Below are 18,747 nucleotides of genomic sequence, written 5' to 3'. Positions count from 1 at the left end.
GACTTTAAGAGCACGGGAGTTCTTTCAGTGTTCGAGGCAATATTTATTCTTGATCAAAGACATCACAACAGATTATCAGATCATTTATCTCACTGTTATGTGCAGGATCTTGCTGTGTGCAAAATGTTTGCTGGGGATTCCCTATATCAGAATAGTGTGATGGTGTGTTACAGTTCACTCAGGGAGTCCAAGTTGCTGCGGCAACATTCATTGTTACATACATCATGTAGTTTGGAGCTGTGGATAATGATGATAGAGGCTGCAACTTTCTTTCCATCGCATGGCTGACCAGGAATCTTTGCTGCTCTTACTGCCTGCCATTGGCATGTGTTGGAAGGATACTATGTTATGAATGCACCTTCCTTGGCCATCAGGGTGAGACCTGAAACCAGAGCTTCTGAGTCAGAGGCAGGGATGCTACCCACTGCACCACAAGGCCTCCTATTACAACACTGACTAGACTTTAAAAAGTGTTTCACTGGCTGGGGGTACCTTGAGATTGTGAAAGATTACTTTATTTCTGTTTTGCCAAACAGGATCAATGCAAGGAAGCAAATTATGGCCCTGTCCTGAGCCAGTAGCAACTGTTTCCCTGCCAGACAGCAACTTGCATTTATATTCCCTTTTAACAGAGTAAAACAGCCCAAAGCACTTCATAAGGGTGCTTCTTATACAAAATTTGGCACTGAATCACATATAGAGAGATGAGGGCAGGTGGCCAAAAAAGGTAGGCTTTAAGGAGCATCTTAAAAGTAGGGGATAAGAGAGGTAGAAAGATTTTGGGAGTGAATCCCAAAGCTTAGGGCCTAGGATGCTGAAGGCATAGCCACCAACGATGGAGCAAAGAAAATCAGGGAAGTGTAAGAAACTTCCCTCTCACTGACCATACAACCTTATTTTAAACTTTAAAAAAAAGAATCAGTCAAAACCAGCCACCCTCCTCCTACTGATGCACCATCATTCATTTAAAACTTGCTTTCTCTATTCTTTTGCATTCAAAAATGGGCAAATATCAACACTTGACAAATACTGCTTACTTGAAACAAGTGGGTATGCCTATCACTCATCACCAAGGTGCTTTCCTTTTACATGCTGTTATATAGCAGCTTTAACAGCAAAATGTCCCAGGATGCTTCGCACGAGTATTATCAAACAAGATTTGACACCAAGCCACATAATGAGATGTTAGAATAGGTGGCCAAAAGCTTGGTCAAAGAGGTAGATTTTAAGGAGCGTCTTAAGGGAGAAAAGAGGTACTTGGAAAAAGTAAGTAAATTCCCTTCCTAAGGTTAACCTGTGGGAATGTCCAGACTACTGCTTGGGAGGTGTTAACATTCTAAACTTGGACAGCTGTGCAGACACAGCCACAGGGAAAGGTGCATTAAAATATATGGGGGGAGTGAAGAAACAAAAATATTAGCTTCCGACCAACAAATAAGCCATTTCTACACGTTTAAATCTTTAAGGACGTCAATTAATTCCTGCTTTTGTAAATCTCCTGCAAAAACATCAATCCATTTCACTTATGAGTCTTTTATCATACTCACTCTTTAATAATTGTATGTACCTGAGCATCAAGCGAGCTAAATAAAAACGCAAGTAATATTTTCCACTTTTTAGAAAAAGAATGGCATTTTACTTTTGATACATTTATACATAATGACAGCATAACTTAATTTCTCAAAATAGTCAGAATGTTCTGAACTCAAAGTCAGCCATCAACTCTTGCTTTAATGCAGTATACATTTGAGAATGAAGCTGTTTTTCTTGAATTTTAACATTTGACGTTCAGCCACCTTTCCCAACAAGATCAGATTGGATTCCTCTGTTCAGGTGGTGGTGGAGTGATATTTTAAAAGTGAGGTTTGCTCCTATGATACGTAAATGAATATTGTGATCACAAGATAATATATTTACATTGTGGAGGTGTCAGTCTGGGACTTTACAATAGTTACCCAGAAGTTAGAAGAATTAAAACCTCTCTTCTAACTTCTTCTGGGTAACTATTTATGCAACACAGTTGGAAACATCTGAAGATTTAAAATCACATTTTTGGATGGTTCCCAGTGCAAGGCAATTTCCCAGAGGAAGTCTGAGATTCTGGGCAATTACCAAGCAAACCCTTACCTGGGAACCTCCGATGGGGATTCCCCAGCACATCTTTGGGGTACCCCCCCAATCCAACGCTGGGGAGCTTGGCAGTTATGGCCCATTAACTGTTTCTCTTTCCATAAATGCTGCCAGACCTGCTGAGTATTTTCAGCATTTTCTGTTTTAATTAGAGAATAATATGCTTAAATTATCCTGATGCATTCGCAACAAAAATTAAGTATACTTGATTCACCAAGGCAGACATATTTAACACAGTGATCATAAAGATCAAGGTAAGGATGAAATCTTTAATATATTTCTGAAGTTCCATGTAATCCCTGGTGTATCAGTGAGAAAAGTGAACACTGCATAGGATATCATTTCACATGAGATAAAGTCAATGTGGTTCAACTGCCTTCTGTACATATTTAAAAGTACTTTACAAGCAAAATGTGGGTACATTTAGTACACTTTTAAAATTCTTGCTACAATATTTAAATGGGGAAATTACTTGCCATGATGACCTCCACAAAGCTGTTAAAGGTTACAGCAGGAGTGGAGACACTAAAAAAATAGCAGTGTTTTTTACTGCAAGGGCACAAGATGCAAAATCTTTAAAACACTGCCTCAAGATGACATTACATGATACTACTGAGATGTTTTTTATAGTCATTTTTCTCTACAAGATCAGAAACAGCCTGTTGCATTATGAGCAAGGAAAAACAAATTATTTGGCCTCAATATAAAAATGGTACACTGTGTTGCAAGCTTGAACATTTAGAAAATCTGCAAAGATCAGCTCCCTGTATTTGACCAAAAACCTCATCTGTTGGACCTAACAAGTAGAGTGTAACAGTATAAAATTTTTGGAGATTATCAATCTATTAAAGTAACCTTTAAAAAGGTTACAAGTGTTTCTGCTTGGGAGTAATTCAGTCCAACTCCTTTTAATTGCTTTAGCAGCAGTAAATATCCACAACGTCCATCTTTGGTGCAAGAAAATGTTTGATCCCAACTTGAATATAAACTGAGGTTAGGCCACAATTTTAGGAACATAAACATTAAGTGACATTAACACAAATCCAAATATTATTCCAAAAATGGCTCCTCCAATTTCATAGTGACGAAGCATGCAATTTATTATCTGGCAGGCTCCAATAACTGCACCGAGGACAATTCCTGGCATTTGCTTCTTCCATTTTGAGATCCAATCTGAACAGCCTTCTTCAGTGTACGCTTCCTCTTTGTCTCCTTGTTTCATTAAACGCTTAATTAGTGAAGAGCAGCATGTCAATTTTATTGGACATAAGCATAGCTTTCTGGATGCTTTTAAGATCAGACAGTAGAGTTTTCGACCCAGAAAACCGAAGAAGAAACTGAGAGGAACAGAAAGAATGAGGAACCCAGCCCACCAACACAACCACCAGCCATACCAAAAGCCCAGCCAGTGGCCACAATCCTCTTCCACAGAGTCTCTATCTTCATCTATGGGCACGAGAGATGTCTTCTGGGCAGGAATCTTCAAAGAAACAGTCTCAGGGTTTGCGGCCATTATTTCCCCTTGCAGCGATTAAGGCTTCATCTGCAGAAAATTTAAAAAAAATCAACAAACCTTTCTGCTGGATGCTGAGGAGTCCTTACAAACAGGAATTCTCTGCAAGTGGAGGTGGGAGAAAGGAAGTGCTGACTCAGAGGCAAAGTTACTAAGAAATTATTCAACTTTCTATGTAGTACTAACACTTAACATCATAGAGAGGTGAGACGCAGGCCGAATCCAACGCACCACTCAGCTCCTAATTTGAGTTTACATCATTGTTGGTACACAATAAGCAGGAATCAGGTGCTTTCCCTGCCAGTTTTCACCCTCATTGCTTTCCCATACTTTTTAGTGGCTAGTTCAGAAAAATGAGTCCCGAGAAAGGTTGGCTACCCTTAGAATTAGAAACATAGGAACAGGAGTAGGCTATTTAGTTCCTTGAATTAGTGCTGCCATTCAATAAGATCATGGCTGATCTGTGATCCAATTCCATATATAAGAACATAAGAAATAGGAAAAGGAGTAGACCACTGAGCCCTTCGAGCCTGCTTCACCATTCAGTAAGATCATGGCTGATCTTCTTGTGTTTTGATTTCCACATTGCCATCTAGCCCTGATAACCTTTGATTCCCTTGCCTAACAAGAATATATCTACCTCTGTCATGGAAATATTCAATGATTCCGCTTCTGAGGTAGAGAGTTCCAAAGTCACTGTTGACCCATCCATATCCCTTAATAGCTTTGGTTCACAAAAATCGATCAATAGCAGATTCAAAATTAACAATTGATCAAGGATCCATCTGGGAAGGGAGCTCCAAAATTCTACTATCCTTTGCATGCATAAGTGTTTCCTAACTTCTATTCTGAAAGATCTGGCTCTAATTGTTAAGCCATGTTTCCATATTTCTAGACTCCCCAACCAGCAGAAATAGTTTCTCTTTATCCTATCAGTTCCTCTTAATATCTTGAAAACTTTGACCAAACTACTCTTTAATCTACTAAATTCTAGGAATACAATCCTAGTTTGTGTAATCTCTCTACCTCGGTGTCCAGGTATCATTTTGGTAAATCTACGCTGTACTCCCTCCAAGACTAATATATCCTACCCAAGATAAAGTGCCCAGAACCACACTCAGTGCTCCAGGTTTGGTCTAACTCAAGTTTTGTATAGCTGAAGCATGCCTTCAATCCTTGAATCCTCATTCTGTAGATATAAAGGGCAGCATTCCATTATCCTTTATGATTACTTTCTGATCCTACTGATGATATTTTAATGACCTACATACCTCGACCCCAACGTCTTTCCACTCTTTCTAGCTTTTCACCAATTAGAAAGTACCCCATTCTATCCTTTTAAAGGTCCAAAGTGGATGACCTCACATTTGCCTATATGGAAATCCATTTGCCACTGTTTTGTCCATTCATATAATCTATAAATTTTTTTTGCAATCGTATGTTTCCATCTACACTGCTCACCATTCTGTCTTTCTTTGTGCCATCGGCAAATATGGTTATGTGGCAGGGGAGTGGAAAGAATTGCATAACTCTTTCAGAGAGCTGGCACAGTCACGATGGGCCGAATTTTCTGTTTCTGTGCTGTGTAATTCTATGGTAAGCACAGTACTATACATGAAATCAATTTGACTAGACATATCTATCTTTCAGTAACTGGGAAAAAAAATTAAAGCATTTTACACCAGTGGGGGAAAAAACTATTTCCTCACATTCCCAGGAGAACATTTTTGTTCCAGCAATTACCAAATCCTCTTTCTAAAGTAAAGAAACCTATTTGAACTATAGGCTAAAAGTAGCATTATTTCATAAACGTTTACTTGGGCTCTCTAGGTGTCACCTTACATCTTCAATTTGTCTCCCCTTCTCTTGAAGGCAGTGATTCTTTCTGGGCTATGATTCCATAGATACTGAAAGCACTGACACTGTGGTAAAGCATACATTTTGTGTGTAAGCGTAGTGAATGGTAAGCAGGCCAACTCACCAAGCTTGATCTCACCCAGAGTCCACACAACTTTCAATCAATGAGTAGGGACAGGAATAGGATGGTGCTGAATTTTTCCTTCTCTAGTCCAGTTGTACCTCCCCTATACTGTTCGTGTTTAACTAAACATTGACCGAGAATCAAGACTGTCTCTTTCTGGTCTGTATGATGCAGTGTTACATCAAGTAGTGGTTTATCATTGGGACACATATGGCCACTGATTAAGGGCAACTGAAATTACCACATTCTGTTTTTAGTCATGTGAGATTCAATAACTTTTACTGGTGCATTTGGGGATTGAATTCCATTGCAGTATTTCAATTTCTGTGAAAACTGTAAAGCAGTGGGGCTTTGTCATGAGGGAGAACTCACCTGATCCACTATTGTTATTATCCACAGCAAAGTTGAAATACAAACACAAAAGAAGTCAGGTCGGCACATGTCCTGTTCATCCGCACAAAAGGCTTTTTAACCTCATCAAAGTTTCCTAGCTCAAAAATGTTTTTGTGCACAGTATTGTGACTTCATGATGTAAACTGAAGTTTAAAGTCTTCCTACTAGGGTTTGGGTATCCCTTTAGTATTTGCTATGCTTTTTAATTCAACTAGTTCAGATTTTGTTAAGTTCTTTGAAAATGCATTTCAACTACAACTGTAGAGTCAGCAAGTAGTAGTTGCAACTTGTACTGATCAATGCTACATTTACAAGGATTAATTTAACAAGCCCTGACTCCTGGAAAGCCTTACCTGCCAGAGCAAGTCAGAAATGTAGCCAAAATATTTCATCCACTGATCCGGTAAGTCAAGATTTCTGACATGCGCCATCAGGATTAGGAGCAAAGCAAAAATCTAGAATCAGTGGGGGTTATATACTATATATATATATATATATATATACTACCTCCAACACCATGGACTCTTGTCTTATTAAGTGGCCTTATGTGCAGTACCTTATCAAACACCTTTTGGAAATCCAAATGTATTACATCTACTGGTTCCCCTTTATTTATCCTGCTTGTTACCTCCTCAAAAGAATTCTAATAAATTTGTCAGGTATGATTTACCCTTCATGAAGGCATGCTGACTCTGCTTAATTATTTTATGCATTTCTAAATGCTCTGCTATTACATCAGTTATAATAGACTCTAACATTTTCCCAATGATGGATGTTAAGCTAACTGCCCTTTAGTTACCTATTTTTTGTTTCCCTCCCTTTTTGAGTAAGGGTGTTAGCAATTTTCCAATCCTCTGGAACTTTTCCAGAATCTAAGGACTCTTGGAAGATTACTACCAGTGCATCCACTAACTCTGCAGCTATTTCCTTTAATATCCTAGGATGCAACCCATCAGGTCCAGGTCACTTATTGGCCTTTAGCCCCATTAATTTCCTGGTACTTATTCTCTAGTGATAGTTATTGTATTTATTTCATTCCCCCACCTTTGCCCCTTGATTATTTAGTATATTTGGTATGCTGCTATCAGTGGCTTCTACGTTGAAGACTGATGCAAAGTATTTATTCAACTCCTCTGCCATTTCCTGGTTCCCCATTATTATTTCCCCAGACTCATTCTCTATGGGGCCTATATTGACTTTGGCCTCTCTCTTCCTTTTTATACATTTAAAGAAGCTCTTACTGTCTGTTTTTATATCACTTGCTAGTTTACCCTCAAAGTTTATTTTCTCCCTTTTTTTTGGTCATCTTCTGTTGGTTTTTAGGACTTTCCCAATCCTCTGGCTTACCACTGCCAGATTGTATGTTTTTCCTTCCTTAACTTCCTTGGTTAACCATGGTTGGTTTATCCCCTTCCAACAATCCTTCTTCCACACACTGGATATCATTACCTACATAGCTGCCCTGCAATGCTGCCATATCCTTTTGCTTTGTAAGCCTACGTATCCCCTTTCCTGAACCCTGCCCCCTTCTATTTAGTTTAAAGTCCTTTCTACAGCCCTAGTTATTTGATTCGCCAGGACATTGGTTCCAGCACTGTTCAAGAGAAGCCCGTCCCACCGGAACAACTCCCTTCTACCCCAGTACTGATGCCAGTGCCCCATGAACGGAAACTCATTCCTCCCACACCAATCTCTGAGGCACACTTTTAACTCCTTGACTTTATTTACGCTATGCCATTTTGACCGTGGCTCAGGTAATAATCCCTCGATTTTTACCTTGGAGGTTCTGCTTTTTAATTTAGTTCCTAACTGTTCAAATTCTTTCAGCAGAACCTCCTTTCTAGTCCTATCAATGTTGTTGGTACCAATGTGGACGATGACAACTGGATCCCTCTCCTCCCACTCCAAGTTCCTCTCCAGCCCTGAGGCGATGTCCTTAACCCTGGCACTTGGCAGGCAACACAACCTTTGGTACTCACACTCATGGCTGCAGAGACCAGTATCTATCCCCCTAATTATACTATCCCCTACCACTCCTACATTCCTATTTCCTCCCCCCACTTGAATGGCTCCCTGTACCACGGTGCTGTGGTAAGTTTGCTCATCCTCCCTGCAGTCCCAGCTCTTGTCCATCCAGCTTGCAAGAACCTCGTAACTGTTGGACAATTGCAGGGGCTGAGGCTCCTCAAACACTACCCCCTGGGTCCCCATACCTACCTCACCTGCAGTCAAACCCCCCTGTCCCTGATCACAGACCAAATTCGAATTACCTAATCTATGGGGCGTGACCGTCTTCTGGAACAAAATGTCCAGGTAACTTTCCCCCTCCCTGATGTGGCACAATGTTTACAGCTCAGATTCCAGCTCCTTAACTCGGATCCGAAGTTCCTCGAGATACAAACACTTGCTACAGATGTGTTTGCTCTGGATCAGCTTGGTGTCCAGCAGCTCCCACATCACCCATCCTGCCATCATCATTGTATTTCAGGAAGGATATTATTGCCATAGAGGGAGTACAATGAAGGTTCACCAGACTTGTTCCTGGGATGGCAGGACTGTCCTCTGAAAAGAGATTGGGGAAACTGGGCCTGTAATCTCTATGAGAGGTGATCTCATTGAAACCTATAAAATACTTAAAAGGATAGACAGGGTAGATGCAGGTAAGATGTTTCCCCTTGTTGGGGAGTCTAGAACCAGAGGATACAATTTCAGAATAAGGGGCATGCCACTTAGGACCAAGATGAGGAGAATTTATTTTCCTCAAAGAGGTTTGTGAATCTTTAGAATTCTCTACCCCAGAGGGCTGTGGGAGCTCAGTCACTGAGTATGTTTAAAATAATGATTGACAGATTTCGAAATGCCAATGACCTAAAGTGATATGGGGATCGTGTGGGAAAAAGGCATGAAGTGGATTATCAGCCATGATCATATCGAATGGTGGAGCAGGCTCGATGGGCTACTCCTGCTCTTATGTACAGGGACTCACTAAATTTAATATAAGAAAAATAACAGCAATGAAGAAAATAATGGCAATAAAGAGTTACAAATCCCCAAGACTAGATGGTTTTCATCTCAGAGTTTTAAAGGAAAAAGGTGAGAACATTGCAGATGTCCTAACTATAAGCTTCAAAGTTCTCTGCACTTATGAATCATTCCTTTAGACTGGAAAATTGTGCATATCTTTCTCAAGAATTGAAGGCAAATGATTGGTTTGGTTAGGATTTGGTTGAGTGGAAGGAGACAGAGAATAAGGATAAATGGCATGGACTCTAATTGGCAAGATGTGACCAGTGCTGATCTACAAGAATCTATGTTGGGGCCTCAATTATTCAGTGCTTATTAATGAACAAGATGATGGGATCGACAGCCACATATCTATATTTGCCAATGACACAAGCATAGGCAGTACTGAAAGAACTGTAGATGAAGTAGTAAAATTACAAAGCAAAATTAATTACAAAATTAATAAAGAGATATTGAGAGATTATGTGAATGGGCGAAATTGTGGCAAATGGATTTCAATGTAGGTAAATATGAGGGACCAAAAAAGGATAGAGCAAGGTACTTTCTAAATAGTGAAAAGTTAAAAACAGTGGTGATCCAAAGAACACTTGGGGGACCAAGTACACAAATAATTAAAATTGCTGAAAAAAGAGCCATGTCTAAGGGCCATCACTTTCGCCCCTGAAAAGTGCTCAGGCTATCGCAGATTATGCTGGAAAGGCAAGGTATCTCAAAGCTTTGAGCAAACAGGTATAGCTAGCTGTTTCATGCTGCTACTATGTAGTAGCAACACGAGTGATATTCGCCACTAACAGGATGCTGCCATCAAGCCAAAAGGATGTTCTGCCTATCACATAAACAAGTAATGAGGTACATGAATTTCAGTGCCAGTGTGATGCTAGGTATGTAGGCCGTACATCCCAAAGACTGGTGGATCGTATCAAACAGCATGTCCCAGTCGCTGTTCGCAACGGGCCCAAGGTACAGACTGTACCCAACCAGCTTGTGCTTGCAAAATTCAAAAACAGTGTCCAACATTAGATGTGATTCCATGATTGGACAACATTTTCTAAATAATCCTCAGTGTGCTAAGAATTACGTTGACAACCAATTTAAGATTGTCAGTCAGGCTTGCAACGTGGCATATTTGCATGTCCTGGAAGTGAAAGAGGGAAGGCACAGAGGATTTGTGTTTAAGCAAACATAAGGTCAAGAAGTCATGTGTGGTAAAGAAGCAAAACGCAGCTGTCAACAGAATCAGACAGGGTGGGTGTCCTTGATCAGTCACAAAATATGCTTTGTTCAGTGTGAAACTGTGTAAATAGGGGAAGGGCAAGCTTTTAATCTGTTTAACAAAAAAACTGTCTCACTGTAATAGGGCAGTATACCTTTTGTGTAAATAGCTGATTGGTGAATTTCAATGCAATCACGACTCGTGTTAGATTTAATTAAATTAAAATGAATCTCCAGAAACGTATAAGAACCCTGACACGTAGTTACTTGTGCGTGATCGAAGGAGGATACGTACATATGCTTGCATACGCTCAAATAAACCGGTGAATAAAGGAACACGAGGAGGGTGACTGAACTCTCCCTTCAAGTGGCGCAGTGGACAGGATCTGTCAGGCCCACCCTGAGGGCAGAATCATGATCTGCTGAGTATTATTTCAAGGGTTTGAAAAATACTCCCGGACGATTCGCGTCGGACTAGAAGAGTGGGCAAAAGGCAGATCCAGAAGTGCATGAAGAAAAGAGAGAGGAGGCTGATAGCGAGCTAGGTATACGAAAAATGGCAGCTGCCGAAAAAGACCCACCCTGAGGGCGGAATCATGATCCGGTCAGTATTATTTCAAGGGTTGAAAAATATTCCCAGACGATTCACGTTGGACAAGGAGTGTGGGCGGTAAGGCGAGTTCATAAGAGTGGGGAGGGGAAGGGACAATGTCACTCCACCTCACCTGTAAGCATAAAAAACGAATATTTAAAATGATAAACTAATTAAGAATGTGTGGAAGGTCGATTGGGACCTGAAAGGTCCCCCACAGAATTTTTGATAAATAACTTAAAAAATGAATTGATCTAAGTTGCAAGAGCTGTTTGTGCTGGAAAGAGAGAGAGAGAGAAAGAGAAAGGGAGGGTACCTATAGTGGGTTTAATGAGCAGCGACAGGCAGGAGCAGAGGAAATGAGAGCTTCAGTTGGTTTGATTGTCCCTGTATGTGGAGCCTCCAAGATCCCTTTATTCCCCTCACTGCTGCTTGAAGTTTAGTTTAGCGTATGAAACTTTTAAGTCGTTAAGTTCAATGTTATAAGAATGTAAATACATACCTTTACATATGTGTGTGTTTGTGTGCAAGGAAGCATTTGTATGTGAGCTTTAACATGTTTTCCACCCTAAATTGCCATGTGTGTGTGGAGTTCAGCATTTTAGAGTCAAAAGCCCCATGTTAGTTTAAAGGAAAAGTATACTCAAACATTCCAATGTTTTGAGTATAAGGTTCGAGTTGAGATTTCTGGCAAAAATCATAATTTGAAGGTATTGTAAAGATAAAACAGGGTTTTCCTTTGTTTGAGATGAACCAGCCTTTGTAGCACCCCCTTGCAGAATAGGAAGGAGTAACTCTTTCCACCAGCTTCCAAGCTGATTTTGATTGATTAATTAATTTCAGCTCATACGAGTTGTATTCTAAAAATTCTGAGGAAAAAAAAATTATCTGAAATTCAAAAGGACCCTAAGAAAACCAAAAGACATATACACACGGTCCAAGTGGTTTCAATTGATAAAAAGGGGTTTCTTTTGAAGAAAGAGATGAATTAAGTATGAAAGGAAATCTGTATCTCAACAGCACTGTTATTTGAATTTGGGACAATCTTGAGATGTGAAAAGTGCAGTGTAATTTAGCAGGTTATTTTTGAATAACTAGGATGCTATCCAAGATAAAGAATGTGTTGATAAACATGTGGGACTTTCAATCTGGATACAAATTTATACACAAGAGAAAGAGGTAGTTTTAATTTTGATAGTGTAAATTACAGTTCTTACAAAGTTTTCAAAAATTGTGGTGTGGTTTCCGATAAAGTTCTCAAAAGGGAATTTTTATTCGAAAAAGATTTGACAACAACTGACACTAATTCAAATGCGGCAAGCTTTTGTATTTATAAGCCTGTTCCCAAAATATAAAGTTAAGCTCAAGACCTTGACAAAGTTTGGCAGAAATCCAATTTTGGCTGAGTTAATGAATCTGGGATAATTCTAAAATGAAAAAAGGTCAGACACAATCTAGTGGGTTACTTTGAGAAAATAAAATGTTGTTTGGGAAGAAGATAAGGAAGCAAAACATATTAATGCCTGATTTCTGTTTTAAAAATGTTATGAGAATACTTTATTGGACTGTAAAGTCTCTCCAGTCAACCTGAATGAGATAAGAGGGTAGCTATTGCATGTGCAAAATGGTATGAGGAAATGATTAAGGGTAGGACATAGAGTTAGGGAAAGGCGGCACAATATACAAACTGTTTTAAGAGAACTGAATTTGATAATCTGGCCATCACCTGAGACATTGGAACTGCACAGGGGGAGATAAGCAAAGATCTAGAGACAGAGATCCCCGTTGACAGGGAATGGTTGATATAGCCTAAAGAGTAAGGAAGCATTTTAAATGATCAAGACAATAAAGAAACTGACCTCAAGAGGATTTTAGGATGATCATGGTCAGAGGGAAAAAAAACTTAAAGGTAAAAGTATAAGGAATTTGTCGTAAAGGCAATTAAAGGGTAAGGAGGAATAATACTTAACTTACCACAAGATGGATACAGGTAAAGGGAAAGCTGGAAAAAGGCTAAACAGATGCATAACTGACTATATTAATGTGCTTGCGAGCTACAAAAAGTAAGACCACAGGATTAACACCATGATCACATGCAAAGTTAAGCGACTCCCAGAGAGAACTGCCACTGGAAGTGAAGATACTGAGCCATTGAAAGATAGGATAAGAAGGTGCATTGTAGAGTTGTGTAGACAGCTTAGGGAATTGAGTTTCGACGTGGGACAGCAGCAGGAGATAGTGGACTGGAAGGAGTGCGGGGGGCACAAAGGGACCCAGACGAGGTATGGAGGAAGGAGGGCTAGGTCATAGCACCCAGGAGTGTTCGCCAGACCCTATTAGAAATATACTAAGGTAACCAACACACAGGGCATAATAATATGTTAGACCTGGTGAGCCGACGCTGGTGGTGGAAAGGGATGTGGAAAGGGATGGGAAGAGGTAGCACAGTATTACCAATGTATAATTTGTGCACATAGCATAACTCCGGGAGAGCGGTAAAAATTCAGTACCAACCATGCCCCTGGGAACAAATCCAAATTGATTTCACTGGACCCCTCCCGATGTCCAAATGAAAGCGATACTGTTTGGTCATAATTGACCAATTTACTTGCTGGGTGGAACATTCCCCACTCGGGATTGTTCAGCCACCATGGTGGCAAAAATTATGGTAGAAGAGATACTACCCCAGTGGGGAGTGCCCACCCAAGTGGATTCTGATCAAGGTACCCATTTCACAGGGAAGGTAATAAAAGAAACTTGGGTATTAAGCAGAAGTTCCACATTCCATACCATCCCCAAAGCTCAGGAATGGAGAAAGGATGAATTGAACTTTAAAGGCCTCCCTGGCTAAGGCGATCCAGAAAATGGCTGGGCACAGGTCCTACCTTGCACCCTAATGCGTCTCAGGGCAACCCCCACTGGATTCACCCCATTCGAGTTAATGACGGGTAGGGCCATGCAATTACCTGAAGGAGTCATAGTGGGGGGGAGGAGACGCGGTCCCCCTTAAAGGGGAGGTATGGGAGTACATGGGAGAAATGAGCAAGCAATTGCACTAACTGAGGCGAAAGGTTAGGGACAGGCAGGTGGCTAAAGATCTGGACACGGTAAAATCAGATGAGCGACACAAAGTTTCCCAAGTGGCAGGGGGGCTAAGATAATGGTGAAGGTCAACCCCAGACCGAGCCAGATTCGCCCCTAGGCGGCATGGGCCGTATGAGGTAATTATGACAGGTGATACATATGCGCTAATAGGTATGAAAACAGGAAGTAAATGGAGGCATTACGCACAGTTAAAGATAAATGATGAATTACCAAGCGGTCACCCAGATGATAGAAGACATCAACATCAGCTCCTTTTTCAGGTAGGTAGGCCTGATGTTTGCCAGCAGACTAACAACAGCCTGGGAAGCCCCCACAGTCAACGTGGACGGCAACATATGCTTACTCCCGGGCAGTATGTCCGACTGCCAAAATGGGGGGGGGAAGAGGAATGGATTAAGAAACCAAATCTCTGGATATCTGACAGGGTAACATCTACCAGCCACAAGCCATAACTACATAAGGGATTCATACACTAAATCTGACACTTGAAAAACCTGGGGTTCCCGTCAGATTCATGGCACCCAGATGCCAGTGGGTGGATACCATCCTCAAGGAACGGGGCAGTAACATATGTGAGATTAGGACGGCTGGATGTAGATATTATATTGGGGATGGGCCGGATGCACCCTAACAAACCCCCGAGGACATGAACCTTACTTCTTCGGAAGACTCGTCCGGTAATCCGGATATCAGGGGTGTGTATGACTGGGCACATGATATTATATATGTAACATCACGGTTGTGTCAGACTCCCTGGTCCTCACATACAATTTATTGGGGCCAGGTATCAATTTAGTTCCAGGCTGGATGGACCTACCTCCATTTGTATGGGAACCAGGTCTAGACGGCCGGTACTGTCAAGAATTGTGTGAACATGCAATTGACCAATATGGTTGTCAAGATGTTAGATGTTATGAACTTGTGGATGGTGGACAGGCTTTGGGGAGTAAGGAGATGGGTTACTTGTTGGACTATTCCTAGCCTCTGACATGCTTTTGTAGCCACAGTATTTATATGGCTTGTCCAGTTCAGTTTCTGGTCAATGGTAACCCCCAGGATGATGTTGATAGTGGGGGATTCAGTGATGGTAATGTCATTGTACATCAAGGGGCAATGGTTGGATTCTCTCTTGTTGGAGATGGTCACTGCCTGACACTTAGATAAAAACAAAAAACTACTGCGGATGCTGGAAATCCGAAACAAAAACAGAATTACCTGGAAAAACTTAGCAGGTCTGGCAGCATCGGCGGGGAAGAAAATAAAGAGTTGACGTTTCGAGTCCTCATGACCCTTCAGCAGAAATGATTTGAACCCGGGTCCCCAGAGCATTACCCTGGGTCACTAATCCAGCGACAATACCACTATGCCATTGCCTCCCCCATTAAAACCCATTAATTTCCATCTGTGCTATTACTTCATTTATTTTGTTGCAAATGCTTCACTAAGATATGGCACTTTTAGCTTTAACTTTTGTCTACTATCTCTAATGTCCTATTTCCTTTAAGCTCACTGTCTTTTGCTGACCCATTCTGCTTATTTTTTTTTACCAAAATCGCCACTTTGTTCAACAGTCTGGCATTTCTCTTACTGCTTTTGAATTTTCCCTTTCCTGAATCCTCCCAACACCCACCTTCATTGGCTTTAAACCCGATCTATCGCCCTACTTATTTGATTCACCAGGACATCGACATCAGCATCCTGGGGAGTTACCTTTGGCCAGAAACTGAACTGGTCTAGCCATATAGGTGCTGTGACTACAAGAGCAGGTCAGAGGCTGGGAATTCTGCAGACAGTAACTCACCTCCCGACTCCCCAAAGCCTATCCACCAAATACAAGGCACAAGTCAGGACTATGATGGAATACTCTCCACTTGCCTAGATGAGTGCAGCTCCAACAACACTCAAGAAGCTTGACACCATCCAAGACAAAGCAGCCCGCTTGATTGGCACCCCTTCCACAAACATTCACTCCCTCCACCACTGACGAACAGTAGCAGCAGTGTGTACCATCTATAAGATACACTGCAGTAACCCACCAAGACTCCTTCGACAGCATTCCAAACCTGCGACCTCTACCACCCAGACAGACAAGGGCAACAGATACCACCACCTGCAAGTTCCCCTCCAAGCCAGACACCAACCTGATTTGGAACTACATCGCCGTTCCTTCACTGTCGTTGGGTCAAAATCCTGGAACTCCCTTCCCAACAGCAGTGTAGGTGTATCTACACCACATGGACTGCAGCAGTTCAAGAAGGCACCACTGCCTTCTCAAGGACAGTTTGGGATAGGCAATAAATGCTGGCCTAGCTAGCGATGCCCACATGAATGAAAGGACACTGGTCCCAGTCTAGTTTAAGTGGAGCCCATCCCAACAGGTTCTCTTTCCTGAGTACTGAGTCCCATGAAGTGAAACTCACTCCTCACATCATTCTTTCAGCCACACATCATTCTTTCAGCCACACATTATAACCTAATCTGTCTGTCCTGGTGCCAATTTACGTATGGCTCAAGTTACAATCTAGAGAGATTCTGCATTTTAATTTCAACCCTAGCTCCTCAAACTCTCCCAGTAGACACATTCCTTGTTCTACCTCTATTCTTGGTTCTTACATGTACCATGACAACTGAATCCTCCCTCTCCTACTCAAATATCTTCTCCAGCCGTAAAATGTTCTTACGTTCTTAATCCTGACCCTAAGCAGAAAAAAAACATACGCAGCTGCAGAGAACAGCATTTATCTCCCTGGCTAAAGTGTTCCCTATCACTGTCACATTTCTCTTCACTCCTGCCACTTGAATGGCCATCTGTACTACACTGCCATCATCAGTTAGCTCATTCACCCTGCAGGCACCAATACAAAATTACTTGCTACCGCCCTGCTCTTTTTTCTCTCTCCTCCCAACACGCACCACCTTCCCTAGTTCAAATATTTATCCAATTTTCCCTTTAGCGTCAGATATGGCTCCAATGTTATTTAGCAATCCTCCCTTGGTTGCCTGCTGCGTATGCACAGTTCCCTGCACCTCTCTGGACGCGCTAGGGGAAATTCTGCACTCAAGAGGTGTCACCTTTTGGATGAGACCTTAAAAAGGAGGCAAAAATAAAAAATACCTGGAAAAAAAATCAGCAGGTCTGACAGCATCTGCGGAGAGGGATACAGTTGACGTTTCGAGCCCGCATGACCCTTCATCAGAACTAAGGAAAAATAGAAAAGTGTTAAAGAGTCATAGGGACTCGAAACGTTAACTGTCTTCCTCTCCGCAGATGCTGTCAGACCTGCTGGGTTTTTCCAGCTATTTTTATTTTTGTTTTGGATTTCCAGCATCCGCAGTTTTTTTGCTTTTACCTTAAACGGTGCCCCACCCACCCCGTCTACCCTCATTCCAGTGGCATTACTCAAAGAGCAGAAGAGTGACTTGGCCAATATTTTTCAAACGGTTGAACAGACGTTGGTAAAAAGCAAACCATTTAATCGTTATCGTAATGCAACTTGTGGGATCCTTCTGCACACCAAAATTGGCGGTCATCAAATGCCTTCAGGGAGCGTGGGGCCGTCGCTGGCTGGGCCCAGCCCGAATTGCTCTCAACCGCCGCCTTCTTGAATGGCTGCAAGACTTAAGGGGCGGTTGGTGCCGGTACACCCTCGGTGCTACACTTTCAAAAAAAAATACCCGAGGCCCCTCAGAGGCAAGTTATTTTCTATTTCTCTTGTAATTTAAAGATGCTGGTGGTGGGACTCAGGCCTCTCGCTTCCACGCTCCGTGTGTGTGTGTGTGTGTGTGCACATCCCGAGAGAAGCAACTGAAAGAGCTGGAGGTTGTCGGGGGGTCACACACACACCGTCTCGAGGCCGCACCACGGCCTGGTAAACACCAGGCGTCCAACCGACCCACACACCCGGGATCCCCCCCATACCGGCCGCCTCCTATCCGGGGCTCTGAGGTGCCCACAACACCTCCCTCGACCGACCGACCGACCGATTAAACGCCTCGCGCTCATTCTGATGGCGGCTCCGAAAGCTATACCGATCAACCCGCTGCTATTTCAAACACCCCCTCGGTCAGCCGGTGCCTTTTTCCACTGGCCTTCCCGACCCGACCCGACCCGACCCGAATCGAATCGAATCGACTCACCGCCGGCTCCGGCCCGTCAGGTCCCCTTCCTTGGTGGTGCCTCGGCGGCTCCCCTAGCGCGCGTCCAAATTGGAGCGGAGCGGGGCGGAGCGGGGGTGGGGGTGACGCATGCGCCTGAGCGAGGAGGATTGCTAAATGTGATTATAGAGGCAACGCTACAATTAAACAATCGCCTAGACGGGGGTAATAATGCAACTAAATAATAATAATATAGACAATGGGAATAGTAGAAATAAATAATCATATAGACGGGGCAGTAATGGAGAAACATGTAAGATGGGAGCAATATTACAATCAAATAGTATAATCAGTGAATAATTGAACTAAATAACCATATAGAGTGGGCAGTAATAGAGCTAAATCATATAGACAAGGCAATAATACGACTAAATAATCATATAGACAGGGGCAATAATAAAACACAAATATACTTTTGCACTAATAAGCATGGCTGCTTTGTTTCTCTGCATTTTTTATTTTATCCTGTAAATGCTAGCATCACCGATATGGTTGGCATTAATTGCCCATCTCTAGTTACAACTAGATGGCTTGGTAGCCCACTTCAGAGGGTTGTTAAGAGTCAACCACATTGGTGTCGGAGTGGAGTCACATGGGCCAGACTGGGTATGGGCATTGGTGAGACTGCACCTGGTATACTGT

General features: G+C 42.1%; 1 long non-coding RNA gene across 1 annotated transcript; it reads right to left on the bottom strand.

Moving 5' to 3' along the window:
* Positions 1-1,613: 1,613 nt before the first annotated feature.
* Positions 1,614-18,114, bottom strand: LOC144684973 (uncharacterized). The gene is made up of 3 exons (XR_013577599.1): positions 18,088-18,114; positions 14,161-14,312; positions 1,614-3,673 (listed from the first exon to the last, which is right to left on the bottom strand). It is a non-coding gene; the product is annotated as an uncharacterized LOC144684973 (long non-coding RNA).
* Between the last annotated feature and the right edge of the window lie 633 nt (positions 18,115-18,747).

The sequence above is a fragment of the Cetorhinus maximus genome, chromosome 9 (assembly GCF_964194155.1).
Source record: "Cetorhinus maximus chromosome 9, sCetMax3.hap1.1, whole genome shotgun sequence".
In the NCBI taxonomy this organism is placed as follows: domain Eukaryota; kingdom Metazoa; phylum Chordata; class Chondrichthyes; order Lamniformes; family Cetorhinidae; genus Cetorhinus; species Cetorhinus maximus.
The sequence above is the reverse complement of the archived record's forward strand: the minus strand, read 5'-3'. Positions and strand labels throughout refer to the sequence as shown.